We start from the raw sequence: 12,941 nt of genomic DNA on the forward strand, positions 1-12,941 counted from the left end.
GCAAAACAGAGGTAAAACAAGACCTTCAAGAACTAAATCACTTTGATCTCTGTTCACGTCATGGTGCCTCTTTTCCACGAGCCATTCTGACGGGCTTGGGTCGTCAGTCTGGACTTTATCCTTAACTGACTGTCCTTGTTATCGTAGTCTTAATCCAAGCTTTTAATACTACCTGAAATGCACTTACTTGTGGTTGAATTAATAACAACTGTGAACTCCTTGGTATTAGATGTATTCTACCTTAGCGCTTCTTTAGTGTCTGGAAATTTCAGTTCCTGGCGTCAAGGGCTCTAGGAACTTCCACAGCTCCTAGAAATAGCTGTGACCTGCTTTCCATCTTTTCAGGCTAACCCAAGCTCCTAGGAACAGAACGCTATTGAAGCACGAGCCGTTTTAGTGCTTACTGCTTGGTAACTTCATTTTTCCCGTTTAATTACAGGCTTCATGTTTAGAGTAGGAAGAATGACATCTTGTAAAGGCACCTTTTCATGTGTGGACAGACCATAAAAATGTAGGTAGGGGCTTCTTGTCCCCAGTGGGTGCCCCTGTGGCATTCGGGGTTGTCTCGCTGCTCTGTTATCAAGCGGATCTGTTTGGAAAAAAAAGAAAGAAAAACAAAACTAAAGTACAACCAACTCCTACTTGGCCACCTCAGACCAGACACTATTTGGTTGTGTGGGACCAAATGTCAAGCAAGACAAAGGCGGCAAGTATACAGTGAGTTAGACTATTGTGGAGAAAGAGCAGGATTAAAACCAGTGTGGACAATAGTGACATTTCTGTCGGTCCAGTGGGTGCAACACACCCACTTGCTTATTCTGAAAACCTTGTGGGGTGCAAGCTCTGGTAGTTAGCACGCCTGCTATTAAAATGCACTACTGAGCCATTAGCTTGCTTATTCTTAATAACTGCAATTTTGTGAGTCAATCTAGATGAAAATAGTTTAATTAAAAGTTGCCCTAATTAGTACAATTATTGCACCAAATAAAGAGGATAACATGCTGATGTTCCTCTGAAGCACACTTCTTTTTCACCTCTCCCCTTCTATTGAAAGATTTAGCATCTGGCTGACTCAGTAAACTACTGATTCATTAGTTTATGCTTGGGGGATGAGAAAGTTACTTTCAGTAGAATTAAACCTACAACCTACTGATGTAAGAGACTCCTTGTGAGGTTCCTCATACTGTAAATCAATCAATTTCTCCCAGTTCAAGGCTTTGGAGGACCAGCTAAACTTGTCTTTGTACCATGAGGGCTCAAGAATTGTTTCTTTTTCTTCCAGATAGTGTAGATGGTTCTTGTTGTAAGACAGCTGAGGTGAGGAGCTGTGGTAGAATGGATGTACAGGATATGAAAGCTAATAAAAACTCTTTTTTTACACAGGACCATGAACTACCTGGTAATACAAGATCAACTGTGCAGACAGACGGGGAGATTCCTGCTCCAATCACATTGATTCTTTTAAAAAATATTTATTTCTGTATTTATATCATGGTATCAGCATCTTCTTATTTAGCTTTACACTATAAAGGTATTCATTATACTAATCCCATTAGGTAGATAATATCAGTGCCAGCTTTTCTGGGAGAGCTAATCACCACTTCTATTGTTCCCTTCCTTTTGATTGCTTAGGAGACAAGAAGTAGACAGCTCTTCCAGCCAGTTGACTCAGCCACTGAAATTTAAGACCTAATTAGATCCTCACACCTCTGGTCCAAAGCAACTTGGAAGTATTAAACCACTAAGGCACTTAAGCTGATGCCTAACTTGAAGTGTGCTCTTGCTTTGCAACGAGAGTTCACCTACAACAACACAAATACAACACAAGCAAGGGATCTGCTTGTAACAGAGCTGTTACTTGACGAGGTAAGAGTTCAAGCCTGTAGAGTGGTTGGGATCTGTCTAGTTTGGATTTCCTCTCCTGTGCACAAAAATACTGCTTCCATTTCTGCTTGTTTCTTTTGCCCTGACCATTTATGTGAGTCACTTAGGCTCATCAAGAAAACACCTACTCAATTAAAGTTGAATGCCTGTGGTTCATAACGAAATATATAAATTTTACAGAAGATATTTCAAAAATTGCAATCAAGTTCCAACTTTCCCCGAAGTTCAGTTTCCCAGTAAGGTCATAGCAATTGTTTAGTCTGGGATTAAGATTTGTAAAGGCTCCTAAAAGTGCTGGCCTAAGGCCGAAAATGGCCAGGTGCTGCTGGAGACCTTGGGCAAGTGCTTCGGAAACCATTTTGATGCAGAGACTTTTAGCAGGAGGATTGCGGGAGATGGAGTGGGTGGCTTTGGCTCAGTCTTTCTCTGAAATGGCCCGACAGAGCTGTATTCACAGTGTATCTATTACACCTTTGTTACCTACTGATGAGAGATAAAACTAAAGTTTTGACCACTGCCTCAATACCCCCGTTCTCCTCGGAGCCTCATGTCTGATGTACCTCGAAGGAGGAATCTCTTTGAAGATCCATCAGTGAAGAAAGCTGTGGCACTTCTTATCATGGCTGGGCTCCGTTTCCAAGGCAAGAGAAATTCCAGTGAAACCTCAAGATCCATCAAGGTGGTTTAGCTCTTATTCATCACCCTCTTGGCATCCAGGCTTGGAATTCTTAGCACCATTAGTGCTGGAGAAACAATTTCCATCCTCCTCAGCTTCACTCACAGCCCATAGTAGAGGGTATGTCTTGATGATCGAGAAAGGAGGGTTCGCTAAAAGCTCCCCTATTTATAGCTGTGGTGAAATATCCTCAGCTTGTGATTTCATGGAACATGAATGTCTGTTTGCTGCATGGCAGAGCCAGAACAATTAATACAGAGATCCACAATAAAAAACTGAATAGAGAGAACACACAACTTGAACTACTGTGGCAGAAGTAATGTCTCACGCGCTAGTGATGTGCCGTCAGTCAGGGGGAATGCCTTTTAACATTTTAACATTGAAATCCTAAGTAATTCCATTTTTCTGTAAATTCGCTGCCTTCTGGTATGTTATTAAGTGATTCAGTAGAGATCTGTTAAATGCACAACCTCCCTGCACAAAGCATACATTCTTTCACCAGATTTCTGCCTTTAACCCGTGCTTCCCTTCGACACTTGCATGATCCACAGTTGACAACCACGATTTCACAGACTTGGTTGAAACACTTCAGTGGGACAAATCACGCTATTTACTCCCTGCCATCCTCACAACACAGGTTTACCACGAGAGCCTCCATTGCTTTCAGTCTGAAATGTGCCTTTGCTTTCCTGCAGATCCTGATGAACTTGGACTCATTTCATAAGATGCACCTAGAGATTTCACTCCAAAAGAACAAACTGCTGACAAAAGGTAAGGATTGAGATTTGCTCACCCATGGTAGGTGACAACAATGGTAGAAAAAGATAAAGATTAGGCAGATGACAGGACTGAGCTGCATTTCATTCCCACTGGGGTATGGTGGAGTCAGCATTCAGAAAAAATGCAAGATAATTGTCATGAGGAAAACTGACATTAGCTCAGTTTATTCAGTTTTGCTTACAAAATACTGTAGCAGATGCTAGAGGTGTCACTTCAGCTCAGATTTAAGTGGGTCACAAGGGTTTACAGACACCTGGGTTCAGGAATATTGCTGTAGCCTATCTGAACACAATAATATAGCGTAGAGCAGAGCACAGCCTTACCTAAACCTGAGGGTTTGGGTTGAGCTGTGCTGAAAGTAAATGCCAGACTCACTATATTGATCTAGGATTAGCTTTGCCACAAAGATAAAAAGGTCTTGGATCCGGGATGGGTCAATTAACATCAACTCAAGTATCTGCCAGCTAAACCCATGGTCGGAGTCGTAGACATTGTGTCTAAAGCCACGTGACAGCTTTGGACCTGAAGTTTGATCCAGGGCTAACGTGGGGGTATAACATCCTTGTCACTGTGCTGAAAAGTGAGCGAGTCCTTCTGCCCGGCTCCCTATGGTCCCTTCTCTCCACATTGGTGCTTTTTTCACCCAAATAGCCTGAAGACACCCCTGCTGTCCTGTGGGCTGCAGCTCTGCCCCTTCCTCTCCCTGCTGCTGCAACACCTGGTTATCCCCGCTTTGTACCAGCTGTAGTATCTAAATTAGGGACCGTCACAATTAAATTAGCAACAGACAAAACCCAACTGCATTGAAAAGAAGCACTTTCTCTGACAAACAAGTAAGCAGTATACTTTGGGACGGGTAGGTCTCCCTTGTCTTCCCCTCTCCCTGCTACCTCCTGCTTTGCTTCAGGGTGCAGGAAGATTGGTAAGAACCTCAGAACAGATGTAGCAGTTCCTCACATGGACATTGGCACAAGGAGAGGTCTTCCCAAGCATGAGAAAAGGCAACTACAAGAGCCTGGCTGATGTAAATAACTGAATCAGCACAGTAAGTAGTTGAGAGTTTGTGGCCTCCTCAGATTTTGTCTCTTCTTGCTTGCACAAGTCTTGCAACAGAGGAACAATTTGGATTGTTTTCAAAATATCAGTAACTCCCAAAGACTCTTGCACAGGACTGTGCAAAAAAGCTGTAAATCTCAGTAATACCTGAAATGGTGCCAGTGGCAGCTGGTGTCAAAGCAGAAGTTGCCTGAGTGAGCATGGAAGATACAATAAAAAAGGGATTTTGCCTGAGACAGAGTAGGCAGGATGTTAACATCCAGGCCTTGTCCTCTTCCTCACAGGATGTAAAGCTGATCTAATTATCATGTATTCGTTATGAAAAGGGGGAATGTTATAACTATACAGTTACAGTGACCCAAGAAGTGGAACTGTCCCTGAATAATGCAGTCATATAGAATCTATCTTCATACAAACGCTGCTGGTTCGGCTGTAGAAGAAAGGAATTTAAGAACATTAACATAAAACTTAAGGAAAATAAAGAAAAGAAGCTGCCTTTTGCAGCCCCATACTCCTACTCCTTACAGTTCCTACAGCAGCCAACGCTCGTGGTCTTTATAAGAGTTGTCTGCACAAGTATTAAATGAATCAGAAGAAAGTCACAAAGTTAAACATGTACCGGCTAATGGTGAATGTCTGAATGTATCTGCAATTGATGTGGGGAGGAAGCTGTTCAATTTACTCAAACCATGGAGTGATTGGAAACAGCTTGCTCAGTGCTTTTGAGGGCTCTTCCAGCAGCATGGCATGTTTCCTTAATAAGAATCTGTATCATCCCATAATACGTCGTCAGGATCTTCATTCTGCCATACTCCAGGGTTTTAACACTGCCATTGCATTTCTCAGAAGACCTTGATATAAGGCTATGGAAGTTAAAGTGACTCTTTTTACTCACTTCCCTGAGTGAGGCCCCAGATATCTTCATCTCTCTGATATTTGCTTTCATAGAATATTTGATTTTTCGTTACTTCTTTACGTGTTCCAGACCCAGCTAACGTGGAAGTCTCTTTTTCCCCAGTCAGAGAGACCCACCTTCTGGGACTTTATCTTAACTAGAAATGATTGTCTGGGTTATTCAGAAGCTTCTCTGTAAATACACTCCTAATGGATGTCTGCATAAGTAGAGTCCTTCGTGTATGTGATATCTTGTGGCTTAGGATATTGTAAAATCCAACTGGACTGGAGTTTATGTACAATGAGCTTGTATTTATTTTTCACTCCTTGCATCATATTTAGATAAATTCAACACAACCTCGTTAATCAATGTTTCTTTCTATTGAGATTTTACTCTTCAAAATTCATAGCACTAGTACTAAGAAGTACCCGGATGTCTTTGACTTGTACCCTCTACTGCAGGGCATACATAAATTGCTCATTTAATAATGATTTTAAAATGTTTAAAATCTAAACAAAACAACAAGTTCCTACTCTTGTATTCAGGTGTGATTTATCCCTTTTTCATGATGAGACAGGCGTAATAATTATATAAGCCCTTGGGCTAGTATACATGAGCATTAAAGTGAATTATGACATGATCAGACTGCTAAGGAAAGCCACAGTTATTTTGCAGAAACAGGGCCAAATTCTGCTCCCCTGTAACTAATTGCAATGCTACAGAAGTCAGCAGTTACTTTCCTGCAAAATTTGTTCCATGCAACCTAATGTAAACTTGAGATTTTAGTGTTGTCATACTCGTGCACTCTGCCATCAAGATAATAACACCGAAACAAGATGATAATTGTTCTGTTTTACATTGTAAGTGCACCCCTAACACTTTGTGAAACAATGGGAACAAAACAAGTGATGACTCAAATACACAGATTTAAAATATGTGTGGTTTCTGACGCAAAGCATGAAGGGGGAACATGAAAGAATTCTATAGCTACAATAGTTTGACCGAAGATCGGAGAAGTTAATGGGAGTCTTTCCATTTTTCTTTCAATAAGATTTAGATCAGATCCCTTTGGGGAGTCATAATGAAGTTTATTTGCATTATAAATATACAGTTGATATGTCAAATTATACTACTATCATGAGAAAAAGATTACATACAGAGTCACAGCCCAGCTGAATTTCACATGAAAGAAAATTACATTAAGTTACTATTGCCAAATTCTAAAGGGAATGACATTTGACAAAGAAAACATTCATACTTCTGAGTTACAATCACTACATTTTATTCTTGCTGTGGCGATACATATATTGCATTCACTAATGAGCAATCTGTCCCTTTTAAAGATGGATCCTTGCTGACCTTTCTCCATATCTTCCTCCTGATCTTAGCATACGTCTTAATGGGAAAAAACCCATATGTTTTTACTTCAAAGCAGTCGACTGCTATTGGAGATTGGGTAGGTGGACTAGTGGCGACTGACTTATTTTGAGGTAGAAATTGTTGTCTCCATGGACTTCTTAATTCAATGACTAGATTGATTTATAAATTAGCTTTTCTTTTTTTTTATTCTCTAGTGAAGGCAAAGCATTAGTGCAAAGGTGATCTCTTATTTACAGTCACAAACTAGGCTGTCTGATTAATGGCTTTCATTCTCTGAGTATTATATATGTGTAAACCACATCGTGCTTTTGAGGAACCACAAGTTTTGTGAAGACCTCTGCATTTAAAAAACGAACAAACTCAACCAACATGTTATTATTTACACAGAAAATGGAGATGGAGAAGAGCCTTTGACAAAATTTACATCAGAACGTGTTCTTTCACTTTAGAAAATTGAAGTGATTAACACGCTTTCATCAAGCACTCAAAATTCAGAATTTTCAACCATTTGTACTCATTATAAACATAATTTGGTAGGTGGAATTCTCATTGGGCTCTGACCTGCTTGATGTGTTTTGGTAAGTGAAAAACGAAGTCAAAATCTCAGCAATGTGGAAACAAGCACGTTTATTTTCCCAAATCACCGTACTGAAATTCTCTTCCTAAATTAAAAACATTCTAATATATAATGATAAGTTTCACGTGTCTCTAATTTTGAGGGATATCATTCATTTTGTTTCTAAATTACTAAGCTCTCCCTGTATTACATATTCTCTCATTACTGTATGTAGTGACAGGTTGGAAAGAGGACGAAACAGAATTAAGTCTAAGAGAAGATTGCAGCAAAGGGATGGAGGGGTTTATCTGTCTGTTTCCTGGAGTCTTCAGATGGTGACTAGATGCCTACAGATAAGACATGTTTTAATCAAGGAGTTAGAGAACTCTGTAGTTGAAATGACATTGAGTGAGTCACATAGTAGATCAGACCAGATCATCCAACAAAATCTTTGGTCATTGGAATATACATCCCTCCGCATACAGTTAATAGCATTTTCAAAGAGTCAAAGACCAGATCTTACTAATTCAGTCATTTCAGTGAGAAAAGGAGCTTCAGGGGACATATACATCATTTCTAAAAGACCTAAATGTTAGAGCTGACCTAGGATAATGTGACAAAAGGCGCTGAATTAAATTCTGGCTCCACTGAGCCCAGGAGGGAGTTTGAATTCGGTGGAGCCATGTTACCACCCAGTGTGTCAATGGGAAAATTGCCAGTTTAAAGGAAGATAAAATGATATAAGATGTTTAACTCCTGGAAGCCAAATAGAAAATATATTCCAGTCCCCAGTACCCCACCTCCCATCACCCACCCCTCCCAAACTGGGCCGAATGGAGAGTGACATCAGATTTATTGGTCTGTCTCAACACAAGATATGTGTGAGGCAGGTCTCAGCAGAAGACATGAGGCAGGAAGATATTTTTTCTTCTGATACATAAAATAGGAAACTAAGGGAGTGAGAAATTGCATATATTGGACAAAAAAACGTTAATCGGTGGATTCACAGCGTCACAGAGTGGTTGAGGATGGAGGTCATCATGTCCAATCCCCCTGCTCAAGCGGGGTCACCTAAAGCACGGTTCTGTTTCACGAAACATCTAAGGACATATTCCAGTCTTCACCATCAAAATTCAGTGGTGATGCCATCAGACCTTTCCTCCACGTGCAAACTCTTCTCCATCTCTCTCAGTGCTGCTGTTTCTCACTCACCCACAGGTCTTCCAGCAGGAACTCTTTGACATGCTGGTAGCTGGTAAACCCACAGTCATTATGAGGGTCAGAGGAGAGCATAACTCTAATTACAGGAAACGGGAGGAAGAAGGGGGGTACTTTCAGCGTGTTTTATTGTGATTTAAGTAGGCTTCTAAGATATGAGAAGCGGGCAATCATGTCAGAGGTTACAAGGAGTTTCTGTGCAATTGCAAGTCCATATTTCTCAGTCCTAACACACAACCTGGCAGAAGGGCAGTCAGAGGTAAGTAGCAGAACCAGGAGGAGGAAGAGAGCTGTTAGCCAGCTCTGGTTTGTCTCTCCATCTTATCAGATTGTAAGTTCACAGGCAAACTCCCCATAGCCCTTCCAGATTAACTCTCCAGCCAGACTCCCCAGCAACGGGCAATTTCAGACACAGGAGAGCAGGTAGGGAGGCACAGGAGCAGATCTTCTGCCTGCGATGAGCTGCGTGGGATCCCTCCACGACACAGCTCTGTTTCCTTTGCGTGCAAAGCTCACAGGTTCCCCAATGGGCTGGACTAGGTTAATTGGTTATTTGTTATTAGGAAAATTCTGACAAAGATCAACACCATGCTGTGAATGCTCGATGGGCACCTCTCTGTGTTTTTTGGCTAAGATTTCCTCTGCTAGGTCCATGTTTCAAACTCAACTATTTCATGTTGGTAGACATCCCAAAGAATGTCATTGAAAGAACTGAAGTAATTTGGGATACAACTTGGCATAACAGAACACAATTGCTCTGCTGAGATTATTCCAGTTTTACATCCACTTACGAAATTATAACAGAAATTTGTCCACTGGTAAGATTTTAAGATTTGAATTATTATTTTAATTTCTTTTTTTTTTTTTTTTTTCCTTGTCAACCAGCTTTTCCAACACTGTAGATGATATTTCCTATTTTAATCCATCTGGGGTACAATTGATTTTTTTCTCTTGCAGTTCCCATGGCGGAAAGAAGAAAATGGGCATCGGTTTAGATTGTCTCTGCCAGGAAATACATAATAATGCTGTCATTCTTAAGAGAACTCTGCAGCAGCAGGCTCAGACAGCTACAAAGTAGAGCACATGTATGGATTTGTCATCCTGCCCTACTCTTAAACAACATTGGCTTCTTTGTCAATTGTGAGGAAACGAGGGGGAAAGCCCCTTGGAGGTGAGCCACACGTTTATTTGTTCCTGAGCTCTGATAGCAATGTTGGCTGCAGCACAATCCTTTTTTTAGAAAGGAGAGGTGAGCATCTGTGCAACTTGCTCAGAAAAGTCAACAGATACGTTTGACAAACGCATTTTCTTGACACGCGTTGACTTGCGACATCCAAGGACAGGATGTGTGTGACCATGTAAATCTGGAGTTCATGACAGATCAGGAGTGCTGCTACCTGTGCCCTCCAGCTCCACGTCTGGTACGAAGCAGCTGGCGGGTGTGGGAGTGCCCCACCACGCTGCTGACACCGAGTGAATCACACCTTGGTGACTGGGTAGGCAGAAACACCCTTTTTGCTCTTCTGTAACACATCCACTGTTTTATTTCTATTTAAACCAGTGATTTAGCAGGACTGGATCTTTCATCAGTTTTAGCTGATTGTGGCAGGTCCTGCTGAGAGGGGACGTATCTGACTTTACCTCCTTCTTTTTTACTATACTCAGTGTATGAAGAGATTCAGCTCTATCTTCTTCTTGCAGCCCAGCAGACACTAGATCCATGGAGCTAAAGTCCTACCAGTTCCCACAATGCCTATGACCATTTTATATCGCCTTTAGTTAATCATAGACTGCCTTGTAATTGCTGTTTAAGTCGATGTAGCTGCAGCTCATGGAGTATGACAATGAGCACTGGTAATACCGCTGCTATAGTCCTGAGAGCAAAACACATTTCCCTTGAAAAATGAAGGTCACAAGTGATGGATGAAACCTAGTTGAGTGATGCACTTCCATATGCGTTAGCACATACTTTGCCCAGAACAGACTGACATCATTTTAAAGAAAATCTCTGCAAGGGAAGGGAAGGAAATACCCTCCTTCCTTTTTGGTGCTTTAAGAAGGCTTGAGATTTCCCCACTCTGCGCTTGTTTCTAGACATTCAGCTCCTGTTAAAGTCACAGGCAGCACTGAATGTCCATTTCCAGACCTCCTGTATAAAGGGAGATTTCTGTGCAGTGCCCCAGTGGTTCCCAACAACAAGAGAAAACTAACAAAATTAATGCATTTAATAGCACACATAGCTCAGAGAACATTTGATGAAGCAGGCTGGCTCTTTCGCTATTGCTCATTCACCACAGATATCCCCAGCAAGAGGGCCCAGAGCTACCAGATAACACTGTAAAGCAGCTGAGGCCGGTTGCCAATATTTAGGCATAGTTCAGGTTATCTCATACTAAAAAAGATGCAGGAGAAGCTGCATCAAGTGCTACCTGTCCCCTCCTGGAGCCCCACAACATCGTGCCACTGGAACACACTCTGTATCACCTCTCCAGGAGATGCTGTGCTGCTCCAGAGCTCCCTCCCATCAGCTCAACAGCTAGTCTTAGCCTCAAGTTAATAAACAAAAATAAATAATCATGATAGACTGGCAAAACCATCACAGAGCTAAGAAGCTTTCCATAGATTAAGTCTGAAAAAAAGTTGACAGATGAACAATGTTTAGCTTCTAATCCTTCTCTATCCCTTGCTCAGTCTCAGGGAGAGAAAGAGACCTTTATGTCTTTCTTCTCTTTTACATTTTGTAGTTTTCGTCATTAATCTTGTGTTTTTCCTCAGGTGAGTCCGGCTCTGTTTCCATTCAGCCTGAAGGCTGGGACCCTGGAAAATATCTTCCGAATGTTCAAAATCTATTTTTCTCCCTCATCACAGTTCTTATTCCTCTCTTCCCTTAGGAAACATAATTCATTAAAGATCAAGAAGAGTTTAATTCAAATTTAGCTTTTATTTTTAGCATTACCCCCTGCTCTCCTTCCCCAGCCCCACTGCAGTTTTTTGCATATTTTGTTTTCATGAGCTGGACTGTGCTCCCAAAACCAACTTTCCATCAATGTTAACGGAGTTATTCTGCATTTGTACGGGGAGTGAAGATCTCCGTTTTATACCTCTTCATCATTGAACCCGTCAGAGCTGCAGTGCACAGGCTCTGCAATCTTTCAAGGTTTCCTTAATAAGGAGTACTTACGCTTGCCACAAAAATGTAACCTAAGGATTATACAAGAATAAAACTTCCTTTTGTCTTTTCTTCCAGGTGTCCGTATGTCTGCAACAGGGAATCCGGCCAGCTCGCAGAAGCTGCCTCTCCTCCAGGAACCGCATTCTGAGGCAAATTCCCAGCTTATTAAAAAATAGTTCTCTTATTTTGCCATCTTGTTTGTTCTACGATTCCACCATATTCTTCCCCTGGCTCGTTTATTTTGCCTCTGGCTTTTTTTGGGGGAAAAAAAATAATAAAATGAACAACAAACACCAAGAAATTATTAAACAGATATTGGTTTTGGGCTTTGTGTCACTTCCAAAGTTGTGTAGGAATTGATAGGAAGGTCCAACATTCAGATGCTCTTTGTCCTGTGAAGAGCTGTTTGCATGAAGAAGCTCATGGGAACTTCCAAAAAAACCCTAGAAACCTTAAAGTATACTATAAACTTTCTCTTCAGCTTCTGACAGAAGTGCCTTAAATCCACTGTTGTTTAACTCTTAAATCAAAGCTGGGATGCTAAGACTTGACTAACGCTGCCCCAGAGTTTAATGTGGTACGAACACTCAATTTCTAAACTGAAGTTAGGTGTTTTAATTTTCCTGAGCGATTCCTGAGACAATTTCTTAATTCAATGGTGGAGTTTGTCTGTTTGTTTGCCTCATAACTTCCACAATGCTTTTCTAGATTTTGAATGTAAAACCCAATTAGGTTGAGATCCAGAAAACTGATCCATCAAAATAAAGGAAAACATTATGGTCTGCGGGTTAGTTCATGAAGACACTGAGTTGACCACGGCAACCTATGACATATTTTTGTTTATCTTCCATCTTTCACTACTTTTTGAAGGAAAGGATTAACATAAAGGTAGCAGAATACTTTCTTCTTTGAATGCTATAAAACAATTATTTTTTCCTAATATACACTTGTGAAAAATGGAAAAGACAGTGTAATATTTCACTGTGAATCATGGAAAAGGCACCCAGACTCCCTGCTCTGGGACAACAGACAATTGCACAGCTATTTGTAACTTCACTTAATTGAATTTTGCAATGCGGTTTCACAACGCCACTTTCTACCACTTCGTTTTTAAGGATACGGCCACTCGCTACTCAAAACATCCCAATTAGGCTCCTGAGAGAAGACTTGCAGCTCCGCCTGCTCCTGGCTTTTCATCGTCTTTCACCGGGCTGTATCTGGTGCCCGCCCCGGGCTACGCAATCTGCACAGCTCATCCAGGGCTGTTGTTTGATTACAGGAGCTACACCTCCCCATCATAACGCATTCTTGTCCTTTTACATCA

At 41.2% G+C, this 12,941-nt stretch overlaps 1 long non-coding RNA gene across 1 annotated transcript; it reads left to right on the forward strand.

The window, feature by feature from the left end:
- Positions 1 to 442: 442 nt before the first annotated feature.
- Positions 443 to 12,028, forward strand: LOC135575523 (uncharacterized). The gene is made up of 5 exons (XR_010466413.1): positions 443 to 1,531; positions 1,633 to 1,866; positions 3,256 to 3,331; positions 9,403 to 9,616; positions 11,693 to 12,028. It is a non-coding gene; the product is annotated as an uncharacterized LOC135575523 (long non-coding RNA).
- Positions 12,029 to 12,941: the final 913 nt, after the last annotated feature.

Source organism: Columba livia, chromosome 15 (assembly GCF_036013475.1).
Source record: "Columba livia isolate bColLiv1 breed racing homer chromosome 15, bColLiv1.pat.W.v2, whole genome shotgun sequence".
In the NCBI taxonomy this organism is placed as follows: Eukaryota; Metazoa; Chordata; class Aves; order Columbiformes; family Columbidae; genus Columba; species Columba livia.